Genomic DNA, 15,108 nt, shown 5'->3' with positions numbered 1-15,108 from the left:
CTTTTTCAATCATGAGTGGCAGTTCTTTCTACTAATGGTGCAATGATGGTCAGTTAGGGCTTCATTTCTCTTCTGAGAGAGGACATAAAACATGAGTTAAGAAAGTCTACTTTCTTACCATCAACTGTTACCAATCCACCCCTTTCTCCTCGCAACAGATCTATAGCCTCTTTGCCTTGGGAGAGGTTTGACATAGCTGAATACACCTGTTTTTGTTGTTTTGGACATTTTTTGCAAGCCTTAGCTCATTCAGCACTTTAACCTTTCTGACATAATAGCTAAAATGTAGGGTAATTGTCTTGTATTCTGCTTTGGATATGGGCTACCTACTGAGTTCATCAAACTCCTGAAATCTAGTATACTAGTCTGACTCTTCTCTATTCTACTTCTCCTTAATATACTGAATTCAAGGAAAGCATGGTTACAGGTAGTCCTCGTTTAACACCCACTCGTTCAGTGACCATTTGAAGTTATGATGGCACTGAATGAGGGGTACTTACAACTGGTCCTCATAGTTGTGGCCATCACAGCATCCCCATGGTCATGTGATCATGATTCGGGTGCTTAGCAACTGGCTCGCAATTACATCACAGTGTCCTGTGGTCATATGATCACCATTTCCAGCTTTCACTGCCAGCTTCCAACAAGCAAGTCAGTGGGGAAGCCAGCAGGAGGTCGTAAATGGCGATCACATGACTGTGGGACACTCCAACTGCGTGAGATTCACCTAATGACGGCAACTGGGATTGTTGGAACTGCCGTCGTTAGTCAGCATGGTTATGTGACACCTCACCTTATGAGTGCATTGCTTAGTTGCCAGTCCCAATTACCATCAGTAAGTGAGGACTACCTGTACTTTCTTCTAACATTCCAGTCATTCTCAGTTCTTCGACCAGTTCTTCCCTGTTGGTAAGTATTAGGTCCAGGATAGCAGATCCACTTGTTCCTTCTATCCCCTGATAAATGAAGTTGACAGGAAGAGAGAACAAGAATTTGTTGGACTTCTAACTTTCAACTGAGTTCAATTTTCAGAAGATGTCAGGGTAGTTGAGATCCCCCAGTGTCACTATTTAACTCTTCTTCCATATATTGGTCATTTTCTGTTGAGGTTTTGACTTCCAGTGTTTTTTTCCCTTTACAAGGATTGGAATCCTAAAAAAGTGATTTGTTGTCTGGGCATGAATAGATTATATTGCACCTGAGAGGGCTCGGTGGGATATATCTATTGCTATGGTTGCCACTGAGGTCAGTTCTCAGGTCATTGAACTGAGAGTGGTGAAGAATGACTTTCAATCACTATTGCAGTGTTGTTATGTTATGGTGCCTGTTGCAGTGTGGCTGAGAGAAAATATTTGATTGTACCCTAAGGGAGTACATGTTGACAAATTTGTAAGGAAACTTGTATTTTGTAGTTTTAAAAATTAGGAATCCACCATTATTTCTTCATTCCAACAGTCCAAGAGCAATCTTGGTTGTCACATGAAACTGTCAGAACACCAGGTAGAGCTACATGCTAGGGCTGTGGTCATGCAGGCATCATGGGTTCAACATCAGGTTCACTCCTCCCTTTCTCCCACCTGTTTTTTGTAGTATGTATAAGGTAAAGATCTTGAAAGTTTGCACTTTTTGTGACCTTTGAAGTAGATTAAAATGCTAATGTCATACTACAAATTTTCTATGGCAAAATACTGTTGCTTTGGCTTTTTGAAAATACAGTAAGTTATTTATGTCTGTCCTAACTTTGACTCCATAATTAGTGCAATTCTAGCAGTGCAAGTATAGGCAACTGGGTTCCTTTTTAATGTTTTAGGCCATAGTGCCTACAAATGGCCAGAGGAGGCTTTGTGTATCTTTGGCTAGTGTGCCAGATACCATGCTAATTAAACCAGGATGCCCTGAACCAGGATGCCCTGACTGTAGTAATCATGCCCTAATTAGTACCCATTTGGATTACTGCAATGCAGTCTGTGTAGGGCTGCCTTTGGAGGAGACCCAGAAGCTACAGCTGGTATAAAATGCAGCAGCAAGACTATTGTCAGGATAGCCCCCCACCAATAAAGAAAAACATTTATCCTAAAATTGCTGCATTGTTTGCCAGTAGGCTTCAAGGCCCAGTTCAAAGTGCTGGTCATTGGCCTTTAAGCTGCATACGACACAACACCAGGATATATCAGGTAACACTTTGCCAAGATAGAATCTACCAGTCTGATCTGGTCATCTGGAGATAGTCTGTTGAATGTCCCCCCTCCATGTGAGGTTCATGGATGTGGGCTAGATGACAGGCTGTCTCTGTTACAGTCTGTACTTTACGGAACTCTCTCCCCCTAGAGGTACGTGCAGTCCGAACCTTGTTAATATTCCATAAGCAAGCCATGGCTGAATTGTAATTTGATTCAGCGAGCCTTTGATCCTTAGTAGTCCTGAGTGGGTGTGTTCATTTTCTATATTTAATTTTTGGATTTTATGACGCCGTATTTGTTTTTCATGTATTGTGTACTGTTGTACCCACCCAGAGTCCTCCAGGATTGGGGCAGATCATAAATATTGCAAATTAATAAATTAATGCTTGGTGCTAATTATACCGGTTGTCACTGAAGGGGGTTGAAATTCAAAACATGTAAAGGGCACAAGGTTATTCATCTCTGTGGAAACAGAATATCCATAACATTGTCTGATCAGTTATATTGGATATGTTTCATTTGCTGAAATATGCTTGTTCATATTCAAAAACCCATTGTATGCTTGCCCTTTGCCTCTCTTAGCTTATTTCATTTAAGGCTGAATCCAGGAGGTATAAATTTTTATTTGAGAGAGGGGCACTTTAATCTGACCTGAAGAAACTAACCTGAACTTCAGCTATAAAAATAACTATAAATCACTTGCCAGTATAAGAAGAGCCAAACTGGATCAGATCAAAGGTCTGTTTAGTGTTGTATTTTCTCATAGTGGCCAGCCAGAGATCTATCTGAAACTAATAAAGAAGACACAAAGGCAGTGGTACCCTCTTGCTCATGATTTCTAGCAGTTGGTTTTGCCTCAGATACTGAGGTATCACTAGAGCTGTGCAGTGCTTTGGCTTCAGTTTCAAAAGCTGCTTCAGAGTGCACAGGAGGGCAAATATAAGACCTATGTACAGTTCCAAGAAAAGATGCAGCTGGATTATGTTATTGCAAATAGGTGATACATTCAAGCTCTTGCACGCTCTGGAACACCTTTTGTAGACTGAAGATAAACTGCTCCATAGTCTTACATGTAATCCATCTTTTTATTACCAAAATGTGGGGCTTGAGTGGTGCTTCATCAAAAATAAACAGAACTTCAATCATGGCAATATCTTTATTTATCTTTACTTAGTAGAATAGCAGCAGTTAAAATGACAATTTTCTTAAAATTCTACTCTTAATTTCAGAGACTTGTAATTGCCTTGCTTATAACTTAATTTTGTATATCATAAAAAATTCTTCATTTATGTATTATAAAACAGTAGGATCATGCAAATGATAAGCAGAAGTATAATATAAATTTAGTGTACCAAGTCTGTGTTTTTTGGTTAAAGCAATTTGGCTATTCAGAAATAAAAAAATATTAAATGGCTATAAATTGGACCCCCAGTTTGTTAGGTCAATTCCATTCGTCTCCAGTATTAAGACATTAATAACTATTATCACAAACCCATATTTAAAACTTTAGGAAGAGGTGAAAACAATTCTGAACCTTGAGCTTTCCCTCTGTTTCCCATTTCTTGATCACCTAAGTTTGAAGCATGTGGTTTAATATGATCAAGGAATGGGAAGATAGATGTCTTTATGGATAGTCCTTGCTTACTGACCACTTGTTCAGGGACCATTCAAAATTATGATGGCACTGAAAATAAGACTTATGTCTTGTCCTTGAAGTTGTGGCCATTGCAGCATCCCTGTGGCCACATGATTGTGATTCGGGTGCTTGGCAACTGGCGCACATTTATGAGAGTTGCAGCATCCTGTGGTCACATGATTGTCATATGCAACCTTCACAGCTGGCTTCCAGCAAGCAAAGTCAATGGAAGTCACAAGTTGTGGTCAGGTGACATTGCGCTTAGCGACCTATGGTGTTTCGCTTAATAACTGCAGCCGGAACTGATGCCATAAGTTGGTGCAGTCATGTGACATCGTGCTTAACAACCACACCACTTAGCGATGGAGTTGCCAGTCCCTATTGTGGTTGGTAAGTGAGGACTACCTGTATAGAATTAGAGAATTATTAATGGGAAATCTATTACCTCAACTTACCTTGCAGAAGAATTAGTCACAAATACCAGCCTGATTTCATATAAGACACACATAATCATTTATTTTTAAGCTCATGTGATCTTACCAATTTATTGATGGATTATGTACTGTACATCATTTTAAATCAAAGGAACATCTTCGGTATTATACAAGACTTTTAATGTCAAACACAGCAGGCTTTCTTCAAAGTATGGGGAAAAGATTTGGGATCAGGTTTGCTCCTTAAATCCCTCATCCTTTCATTTTACCATTAAAGCCCCAAACTGGCTGAAAAATAGACCCTATCCACTCCAGCAACACTGTTATATCACTGGCTCCTGTGGTGTAGTTTGATGTAATATCTGATCTCTTTAAGCCTATCCCCCAGACATTTAATAGTGCACTAACTATAGTGTAAGCCCGCAGCCTTTGTAAGAAATTGGAAATTCTGTCTCAATGTGCAACCTACTTAACGTATTTCATTTGCCATATAGTAACTTAGTGACTATATTTTATAATCTAAATTATTTAATCTCTCTAAAACATTACCATATAGAGTGTTTATTAGTTGTGGATCTATGATTCCTGTGTTTTAAGCAGTATGAAAACTTATCTTCTCCTATGAATATTAATATGTTTAGGTGCTTTTGGTAAGGAGTTTCGTCAAAAGCCACTTGGAAATCTAAGTATATAATATAATATATTCTGAAATCCAATTCTAATAAGTTGGTAGGGAAGATTGAAGATGCTGTGCTGCTTCTTTCTTTAAATGGTCAGCTATTTAAAAAGGACAAGCACTTAGAGTAACAGGATAGCTTTCCTAGATTCATCAAGATTTTTTTTTTAATTTGCCAGTCACTTTTGATAAGTTTGATTTCAGTATTTCACTACAGAGAACCAACAGTGTCATACTTCTTCAAAAAATTATTGGGGAAAGGTCATAGCTAGATGATTTAATTTTTAATTTTTTTAAAGCTTCATCCACTGTTATCTCTGTTTGATACAGTCCTTCAAATATGTTCTCTGGAAATAGTGATTCAAGAAATAAGTATAATTTCGCCAACAAAATCTTTTCTGCAGTTTCTCTTTTTTCTCAGCATTCCTTTGAATCTGTAATCATTTAATAGTCTGTTGCCTCTGTGCCTAACAAATTGTTTGTGGCCACATGTCCTGTTAAAATCCTGGGAATCCACTTGTCACTTAAAAGTATGGTTGTAAAGATAAACTTTAAAAGGAGATGATACTGTGCCTTTTGAAATAACAAATAAAAGGTACCCCACACAATAGTTTCATGCTTTGCTGTTTCAGGATCAAATCATTATTTTATACTATAACAATAATTGACAGTAACATCTGTATTATCAACTTCACAGTAAAGGTCCCTCGTGTGTCTACCTGTATATTCCCTGCCAGTTTTACTGGTTCCAGTTCTCCCATGGCTGTTTGGAGCATTAGGCATGGATTCCTAAGACCAGTCAGACAAAATCTGTTTCTTATGGTTCAATCTTCTTTGACCACTCCCAGGTAGAATTGCTCAGGAATAAAGAAATTTTTCACTTTCTCTGCTTTTGAATCCCACTCCCTGTCCCTCATTGGAAGAGGATATGGCTGTGTTTTTATAAATACTTAAGGATTCTCAGCTAGCCAGCAGTGCATTCATTTTAAAAGACATCCAGTTAGCTTTCAAACCACTGGTCTGCTACAGGGATATAAATAACTTATTAGTTATTTTACTGTGTTTCATTTCTAATTTGCCTGATAACAAAGGCAGATTTAAAAGTTCTTAAAATATTAAAAATAATGCAATATATTAATAAGCAGAGAAAAATATAATACAATTATATAAAAGCGTATATTTCAGTATAATATGATCACTTAAAACAAAAGCCTATAAAAAACTATTAAAATTCCTTGAAGAAAAAGAATGGCTTAGTTCAGCATTGAGAAATTACCATTGAGGCCATCAGGCTTCCTTTGGGTAGCCATCTCATAAAGCCACATCTGAGAAAGCCCTTTCCTTTGAGGTCATATATCTATTTCTTTTTATAGTTATACATGAAAAACAAGCAGAAACAGAATCTGGTTCTTCCTTAGGATTGAGTGAACAAGACAGTTGACTGGTGTATCTGCCATCTGATGTACTGACAAGAAACTGGTATTTTGTTTCTTGTTTCTTCATTTTGGTATACTGAATTGTTATGACCTGACAAAACCGTTCAGTCAACAGTAGAAAAGTAGTACTTGAATATATTACTTTCACACATTTTCTTTATGGTCCTTACATTTCCAAGGCCCTCCAGAGTAGAATTTGAGATAGACAGTGTGTGTGTTGGAGGAGAGCTGCAGTCAGGAAGGGGTATAATCAATTCTGTTGTTAGAAAATTGACATCAGAATCTATCCAGTGTAATTGGTGTGTACCCTGATTTTTAAGCATTGTTGTTTGGCTGCCATTTCTATAATTAAATTTACAACTGGTAAGATAAATTTTGAGCATGAAACTGAGCAAACTGAGCAAACTCAGGGAGGCAGTGAAGGACAGGAAGGCCTGGCGCAATATGGTTCATGGGGTCACGAAGAATCGGACACGACTTAACGACTAAACAACAACAAAATAAATTTGTAATCTTAAATGTGTTTGAATATTTTAGAGGCAGGGATTGATTATTTTTATATTTTAGTTTGTGTTGTATTGTTTACATGGCAGTTACAAATCAGGATTATAACACTGGCTTTCTTCCATTTTATTATTTTTACTATCCACTAATACCTTTTACCAATGTTCTTGCTTATTTCTTATAAAGAGGTTTCTCATAAGCTTTGTCATTTTGGGGGCTCTAAATATCTTCTGTCAGCTGCAGTGATTTGCTGTAGCCACTAGAGAGTGACATATAACACTTATTATGATATGCTGCCTTAAACCTCTATTTTATGAAGTATTTCAGATCAGTCAAAAATTTTGTGTGTTCAGCAAACATACAGTAACTTCTGTAATTTTTTTAAGATAATGAAATGTTGCATAATATGTTTTTAGATATGCTAAGTTTTAACAATTTAACCATTGTTATTTTTTAGTGGAAAATGCATTTTAAATGGTTGTGTGTTATGTTATAAAAGTTTGATTTTTTTTTTTACAGAATGTTGTATATAATAAAAAGTACATTCTTTGAAAAATTAAATGTCTTCTGATGTCAGGGACTCCAAAATTTGAATGAAATGTTGAAAAATGTAGAGACGAGTAAACAAGTTTTTCTATTAGTACTTTTCAGTTGGCAGAATCTTGCTAGTGATATTATGCCATTTCTTTTTTTCTAGTGTGTGGAATGTCTGCCTTATTTCAAAGACTTCAGGATACCTTGGTGAACTGGAGTTTGGTTAGAAATATTTGTGGGAATACAAAACTAGAAATGCTGCCTCTATTTCCTGTTGAGATCTACATTAATGGGGGTGGGGGGTGGGGTTTGGCCCTTATTTTATAAAACAGAAAAGAGAAGGAAAAAACAACAACAAAAGTAAAGTGGAAGGGAAGCAATGCAAAAAAAAAAATTGTATGTGTAAAGGCTTCTCATACATGTATATATGTTTATAAAATTCTACACATTTTCAACAAAGGATAACCATATTTCATTATTACTTGCAACTTGTAATGAGTTGCTTATAGACATCATTTATAGAATATATTTGGATGATTATAGTGAAATATGGTTATATTTTGGAATGAGAACTAAGGGAGGTTCCTCAGTCCTTAGTTATAATAATTCTGTTGATGTATTTGATGTACTTTTTCACACAGATAGTAGCAAACCTGCTTTTCCCAACAAAGTATGCTTTTAGAAAACCATAGAGAATCCCAATTTCTAAGTACAGGAAATAGTTACTTGTAACCACATGGTGGTTGTGTCCATGTTCTGAAGGCTATGGATGTTGCATACACATAGGCTTTAGATTATGCTCAGATATTTTCATTGTTAAAGGGTATGCTGTTATTGGTGACATGAAGAACTATAATCATGATGTTCTGGGAAGCAAATTTAGTAACTAGTTGGGATATTTGAAAACAGTGGCATCCATAAGGTATGTGTATGTCAAAATCAGCAAGATGGTGAATGGAGCAAGCCCTGCCTCTTTTGTATGTGTTTTGACATTGCTTGCAGTTTCAAAAGAGGCAGGGCTTGCATTGCAACTCTCTGTCATCTTTTCAGTTTTGATTATCCCTTCCTCCTGCACACATCACTTTTTGAAAATCAGGTCTTCCAAGATTTCAAGATTGTTTTCTTGTGGATGGCCAGCACAAGATAGATGAAACAGAGAGGCTCTAACATGGATGAGATAATGGCATAAGGAGGAAGGATATTTAAATGTAATTATATAGGATTGCAGCTGTAGTGGTTTATAAACTTGGTATGTGCATTGGATTTGGTGAGATCCTATAATGACAGGCCAATTAGAATAAATTCACTAGAAAACGGAATTAAAGCAAGATTCCTCTGAGACAGACTAAATTTGCTAATGTTTTGGAGATTTAGAAATCTAGAAAATGTGTCTTCAATAGTGGGTAATTTTGGGAAATGTTACAGGGAAAATGCCGGCATGAGGAAAGTTGCAAGGGAAATGTTACAGTTTTAAGAATGTATAGGACTCAATCTAATCTCAGTGTTTGGGAAACAGGGTATTTCAGTAATTTATTATAGGACTCTTAGAGTTCACTAATTTTGGTGTTTTGTTTGTTTGTTTGTTTCAGAAGGAGGAAGTGGTTTGGTGGAGTCTTAGAAGAGGCTTGGTATAGTTTGTGGGATCTGGAAGGGTGTAGCATTGGGTGTTTGCTTAGAGAATTCTGGATGTTCAGGTCCTTCTGCTTCTACCATTGTTTGCTCATATCAGTCATCCAACTCTATCCTATTGCACTTTCTGTGACTTCAGTTCTAATTGAGAATTAAACCCAAAAAGCCTTAAATTATTTTTCATTCTTCACTTATTACCTTGAAATGTTGCTGGCTTCTTTCCAAATAGGACATTCCAGTATGTCAGTTTCATATGAATTGCCAATAGGTTAGGCAAAAAGAGTAGTTGATTCTGCTAAGTCAGCTGAGATTGGAGATGGGATTATTCTGTAGTAGTTCTGCTCCTACCTCAGTCAGTTCCAGGTGATGGCTTAAGGGCTTCTTTCCCCTCCAAATACATAGGCTAATTGCCCACCACTCTTGGGGGTGGGAGTGAGACTTTAAGGGGCATAATGGATGCCTTAAACTTGCAAAATCACATATTTTACCCTTAAAATTCCCATTTTCCCCATTCCCACATCAGCCTACATTAAGATGCTGCTCTGGCCCATTTTTTAAATATGTCCTATATACCAAAGAAAGGTTGGTATGGCTTTTGAGTCAATGAATGTTGCACATGACTGCTGTTGTATACCATACTAGGCTCCAACTCTGTTGTATGTTAGGAATAGCCAAACAATTCCAAACTAGTGGGAATTTTGAAAATATAGTACTGCGCAAAAGTTTTAGGCAGGTGTGAAAAAATGCTGTAACATAAGAATGCTTTCAAAAATATATATTGTAATTGTTTATGTTTATCAGTTTACAAAATGCAAAGTGAGTGAACAGAAGAAAAACCCAAATCAAATCAATATTTGGTGTGACCACCCTTTGCCTTCAAAAGAGCATTAATTCAAGGTACACTTGCACACAGTTTTTGAGGGAACTCGGCAGGTAGGTTGTTCCAAACATCTTGGAGAACTAACCACAGATCTCCTGTGGATGTAAGCTGCCTCAAATTCTTCTGTCTCTTCATGTAATCTCAGACTGACTCGATGATGTTGACATCAGGACTCTGTGGGGGCCAAACCATCACTTCTAGTACTCCTTGTTCTTCTTTACACTGAAGATAGTTCTTAATGACATTGGCTGTATGTTTGGGGTTGTTGTCCTGCTGCAGAATAAATTTGGGGCCAGTCACATGCCTCCCTGATGGTATGGCATGATGGATAAGAATCTGCCTGTATTTCTCCGCATTGAGGACACCATTGATCCTGAGCAAATCTCCAACTCCATTTGCAGAAATGCAGTCCCAAACTTGCAAGGAACCTCCACCAGCCTTCGCTGTTGCCTGCAGACCCTCATTCTTGTACTGCTCTCCAGCCCTTCGGCAAACAAACTGCCCCCTGCTACAGCCAAATCTTTCAAATTTTGACTCATCAGTCCAGAGCACCTGCTGCCATTTTTCTGCACCCCAGTTCCTATGTTTTCATGCATAATTGAGTTGCTTAGCCTTGTTTCCACATTGGAGGTATGGCTTTTTGGCCGCAATTCTTCCATGAAGACCACTTCTGGCCAGACTTCTCCAAACAGTAGATTGGGTGTACCTGGGCCCCACTGGTTTCCACCAGTTCTGATGTCGAAGGGAAGTAAGCATGATGTGACTTCCATCTGCTGCATTAAGTTTCCTTGGCCGGCCACTGCATATATGGTCCTCAATGTTGCCCGTTTCTTTGTACTTCTTCAAAAGAGCTTGAACAGCACATCTTGAAACCCCAGTCTGCTTTGAAATTTTTGCCTGGGAGAGACCTTGCTGATGCAGTATAATTACCTTGTGTCTTGTTGCTGTGCTCAGTCTTGCCATGATGTGTGACCTGTGACATGAAACTGTCTTCCACAACCTCACCTTAGTAGCAGAGTTTGGCTGTTCCTCACCCAGTTTTAAGCCTCCTACATAGCTGTTTCTATTTCAGTTAATGACTGTGTTTCAACCTACATATGAAATTGATGATCATTAGCACCTGCTTGGTATAGTTGGTTAATCATATACCTGACTCTAATCCTACAAGATCCCTGACTTTGTGCAAGTGTACAAAGTGTGCAAGTGTAAGAATTGATGCTGTTTTGAAGCCAAAGGGTAGTCACACCAAATATTGATTTGATTTAGATTTTTCTTCTGTTTGTTCACTTTGCATTTTGTAAACTGATAAACATAAACAATTACAATATATATTTTTGAAAGCATTCTTATTTTACAGCATTTTTTCACATCTACCTAAAACTTTTGTACAGTACTGTACCTTGTAGGCCTTTTGCCAAATAACTATCTTGAGGGGCTTGCCTACCAACAAAATGGATGTCATTGTGGGTGTGACTAATTATTAACATCATTTATCAGAAAGCAGATTAGTAAGATGATGTTTCACTATTTCTGTACCTCCTCAGCTTTTTTCTGTTCTGGTGTTCATACTTCCCAGCAGAGTATTAGGTAAATTCATTTCTCAGTTTCTTAAGGATGGTCTAGGGACCAAGTAAATAAATATGCTAATGCTAATTTTCCAGAATTTTCAGTTGAAATCCATACATCTGATAGGTGCCCAGTTTGGGGAAGGCTGTACTAGAGGCTAGCAGTTTTCAGCAGGTCAAGCACTTATTTTAGTTCAACAGCCTCCCATAAACTGGATGACAACCATGTCAGGTCCTGGGTATCATTCTTGCATGATGGACTGGTCCTATAACAGATTCCTTTTGAAATGTTGTGAGATTGCTAATCTCGTCTGATTTCTCTAATCTCATAAGAATGCAGAATCTTGTGAAATCTTGCAAAGGATTTTTCCATTTTTAAAAATAATTCGAATTTAATTTTGGAGTTTTGTGTGCTATATTTAGAGATGTAAGATATTTTTGAGCTCTTTTGCTGGTCTCTGCTATAAATCAACTAAAAGTACAACTCATTGTTAGAAAGGAAAGGTGTGTATTATACATTTGTGTACGTGTAACCTTTTTTCCTATTCTCATCAGTCCCCTGTGCCTCTTCCACAGTATTCCATCAGATTTGCCATAAGTGCATCCACCCCCTATTTTTAATTGTTCTTCCAGTGTCAACCATTTGTTAGGCCATTGACAGTGCTCTGCTATTGCTTGTTATCCCCTTTATTTTTCTTTCTTTCTGAGCTTTCGCTAACTTAATGGTAGGTTACTCCAAGCATACTGTTTCTTGTTTCTTTCTCTTGTCTCTGAATATTGTATCTTGTCTTTGATTATTGTCTGTTTCTGTTGCTGATTTTGCTGCATGATTGTAGGCATTCTTCTCTTTAAAATCAGAAGTAGAATATAACTTGTTTTCTATTATAGAAACACATCAAGAAAAAGAAATAGAAGTGAGCTTAATTTTCACCCTTACTAATTAAGATTAATGATAATTCTGGTGATGATTTATAGTTTATTGTATCTGGCCAATGTGAAAAGAATCATTGGAAAAATCATGTGCAAGGATGGTCCCATTAAAAAAAGCATGTTGCTTTTCTTTTCTGCTTGATACAATACTGCTACTTAATTAATACAGTTCAAATAAATGGTTTCAGGAAGACAGATGGGGTCTGACTCCTGTTCTTAAAAATTTGGGTCTTTTATTTGAACTTTGGATCTAACCTTCGATTGTGTATGCAGATATGGAGTTGTTGTCTTGGTTTCTATAATTAAGAAACAGAATTTGAAGAAATTTCATAGCAGTCTTTGACATGATAAATAGAATTGCAGTGTTGCAATTTAAAATAGAAATAATACATAATTATTTATAAGCATCTTCTATGTGAATAATACGTTGCTAATCATCAAATTGGTATAACTTCCTTTTGACTTATACTTGTATCATACTATCACCATAGAATTGTATTCATCATCTTGTTCAGTGAATTTTCAATGGATACTTTAAATAAATTATCAAAACTATCCATTCCATATATTAACTATTGAAACAAGAAAAAAGATTTTAACAATTACACTTTAAAACGAATATCTTATTTTAAATATTTTGTTTATGGCATTTCTGTTGTTAGCTGTCCCTTGCCAGAACATTTTATGTACATTTTATTCATGTCTTGTCATCTTTTGTTAATTGTCTGGTTTTGCACCTCCCATTTGTTTAATATGCAGAAATGTAGACTTGGTAGAATTCTGTTTTAGACAGAAAAACTTACAGACGGCTAGAAGTTATATTGATGATGACTGATTAAATTTGGCATACGTTGATTTGAAAATCAGAGTAGAAACAGTAACTTATCATTCCAGAGGTATTCTCCTGTATGAAACCATGCAAGCTTTGTAAAGGACTCTTAACAGGTAATTAGAAGTATGATGGTATTTATGCTGAGATATTAGCATTTTCGAGGAACAGTAACATGGAAGGATGGTGTTTTTCACTTAAAAGACACAATCTGCATGTTGATGCGTATTTACTAGAGGTGATTTGTTCAAAAGAGGACTAAAAGTAAACTAGAAAATCTGACGCTGATGTTTTGAATATGTGTGGTGTTAAGGAATTTTTTTTTTGTTTTCTTGATGTTAAATATTGTCGTTAAATAAACAGGTAATTAAATTTGGAAACATTTTTCTCCCATTTTCTCAGTTATTTTTATACATTTATCTGTAGGGTTAGGTGCAATTATTGTTGAAAACACAGAGTTGCCTTTTAAAAAATGAAGAGAAAAGAGAAAATAAAGTCAAACAAAAAACTAAGTTTATTTTTGTTTCTTTACTGCTATGATTCTTGCAATTTTAAAACTATAAAACATATAGAACATAATTTATTTTGTACATGAAAATTGACACAAATACAAATGTATTTGTATTCCCCCATCCTGTTATAATTCCCAGCCATACCTTTTTCAAGCAGGCACTGTATTGTTATAATCTCCTTGAGCGAAGAAACCACAGGCATACCCCATAGCACCTTTAGGTTCAAGCAAGTAATTATTTTCCTTGAGGAGGAAAAGAGTTTGTTGTAAATTGGAACATTTTTTTTCACTCTAATTCTTTTTTGTTTGTTTGAATACTCTTAGGGAGTACTTGATGCTATGGTGTTACTAGTCTCTACCATTCTCTTAATTCAAATTTCAGTTTTTTTAAACTGAAACTGCAAGAGTCTTGCTGCTGTATGAGTAACAAACATTCTAAATACTGTATTGTGGATGAGAAGGAAGTCAAGGTGCATATGTTTGAAAAAACATATCAGATTAATGGTTGGTTAATTGAAGTGTGACAAGTAATTTTTATATTAGTCACTACTTAATAATGGGAATATTTCTGTAAAAGAATGTATGCATCACTTACACTGGTTGGAAAAGGGAAGTATTCAGTTAGTGTGAAGCGCTAGAAACTAGGAACAGTATCCATAATGGGAGTTTGAGAAAATACAGTATTTTTTCATGGAGCAGTGTGAATCTACTTCTTTTGATTTGGATTCAAAGAACAGTGTCAGTAACCAAAGGAACTTCCATTTATGCAAGTGAGAGTTGCTGATACTCTTTTCTGGCTGTATTTCATGATGCATAGAGGTTGTTCTGTAGAGTCCTTGAGTTTTCTAGAGCAGCTCTTTGGGAGATGTAAAAGATAGTAGGAATGCCTGGTAGAAATGTGGTATTTGCATTAGTTTTGTAAGTCATATGCAACATTCATTCAAATTGCTTTTTTAAACTTGATTGTATTATAGCAGATGGCAGCACCTAGCCAACCTTTGTTATCTCAAAGAAGCTAAGGTGGGTCAGGCCACTGGGAAATCCTGGAGCCTGGAAAGTTGAAAAAAAAAAATTGGAAGAAGGCAGTGTACTTCTGTATGTTGTCATGAAAACAATACCGACATGTCCATTTAGTGAACAGGAGTCAAGGGAAGCTTTACTCTTTTTTTGATCAAATAATTAGAGAGCTCAAAGCTGTTTAAATTTGAGCAGTTAAAATACAATAGTATAAGCAGTACATTAAAGCAATATAAAATAACATCCATTTAAAAGGGGGGGGGGATAAAAGCAGAAACAAAATAGACATTTATACAGGGAGGCCTGGATGAAGAGATAGGTTATTATAAGTGCTTCTCATATTTCAG

At 36.4% G+C, this 15,108-nt stretch overlaps 1 protein-coding gene across 3 annotated transcripts in view; it reads left to right on the top strand.

Moving 5' to 3' along the window:
• Positions 1-15,108, top strand: part of PPP2R5E (protein phosphatase 2 regulatory subunit B'epsilon) — a 61,655-nt gene that overhangs the window by 9,139 nt on the left and 37,408 nt on the right. The window lies entirely within an intron of this gene.

Source organism: Python bivittatus, unplaced genomic scaffold (genome assembly GCF_059951505.1).
Source record: "Python bivittatus isolate LINGU-HERP-01145 unplaced genomic scaffold, Pbiv_v1 ctg000580_np1212, whole genome shotgun sequence".
Classification (NCBI taxonomy): domain Eukaryota; kingdom Metazoa; phylum Chordata; class Lepidosauria; order Squamata; family Pythonidae; genus Python; species Python bivittatus.
The sequence above is the reverse complement of the archived record's forward strand: the minus strand, read 5'-3'. Positions and strand labels throughout refer to the sequence as shown.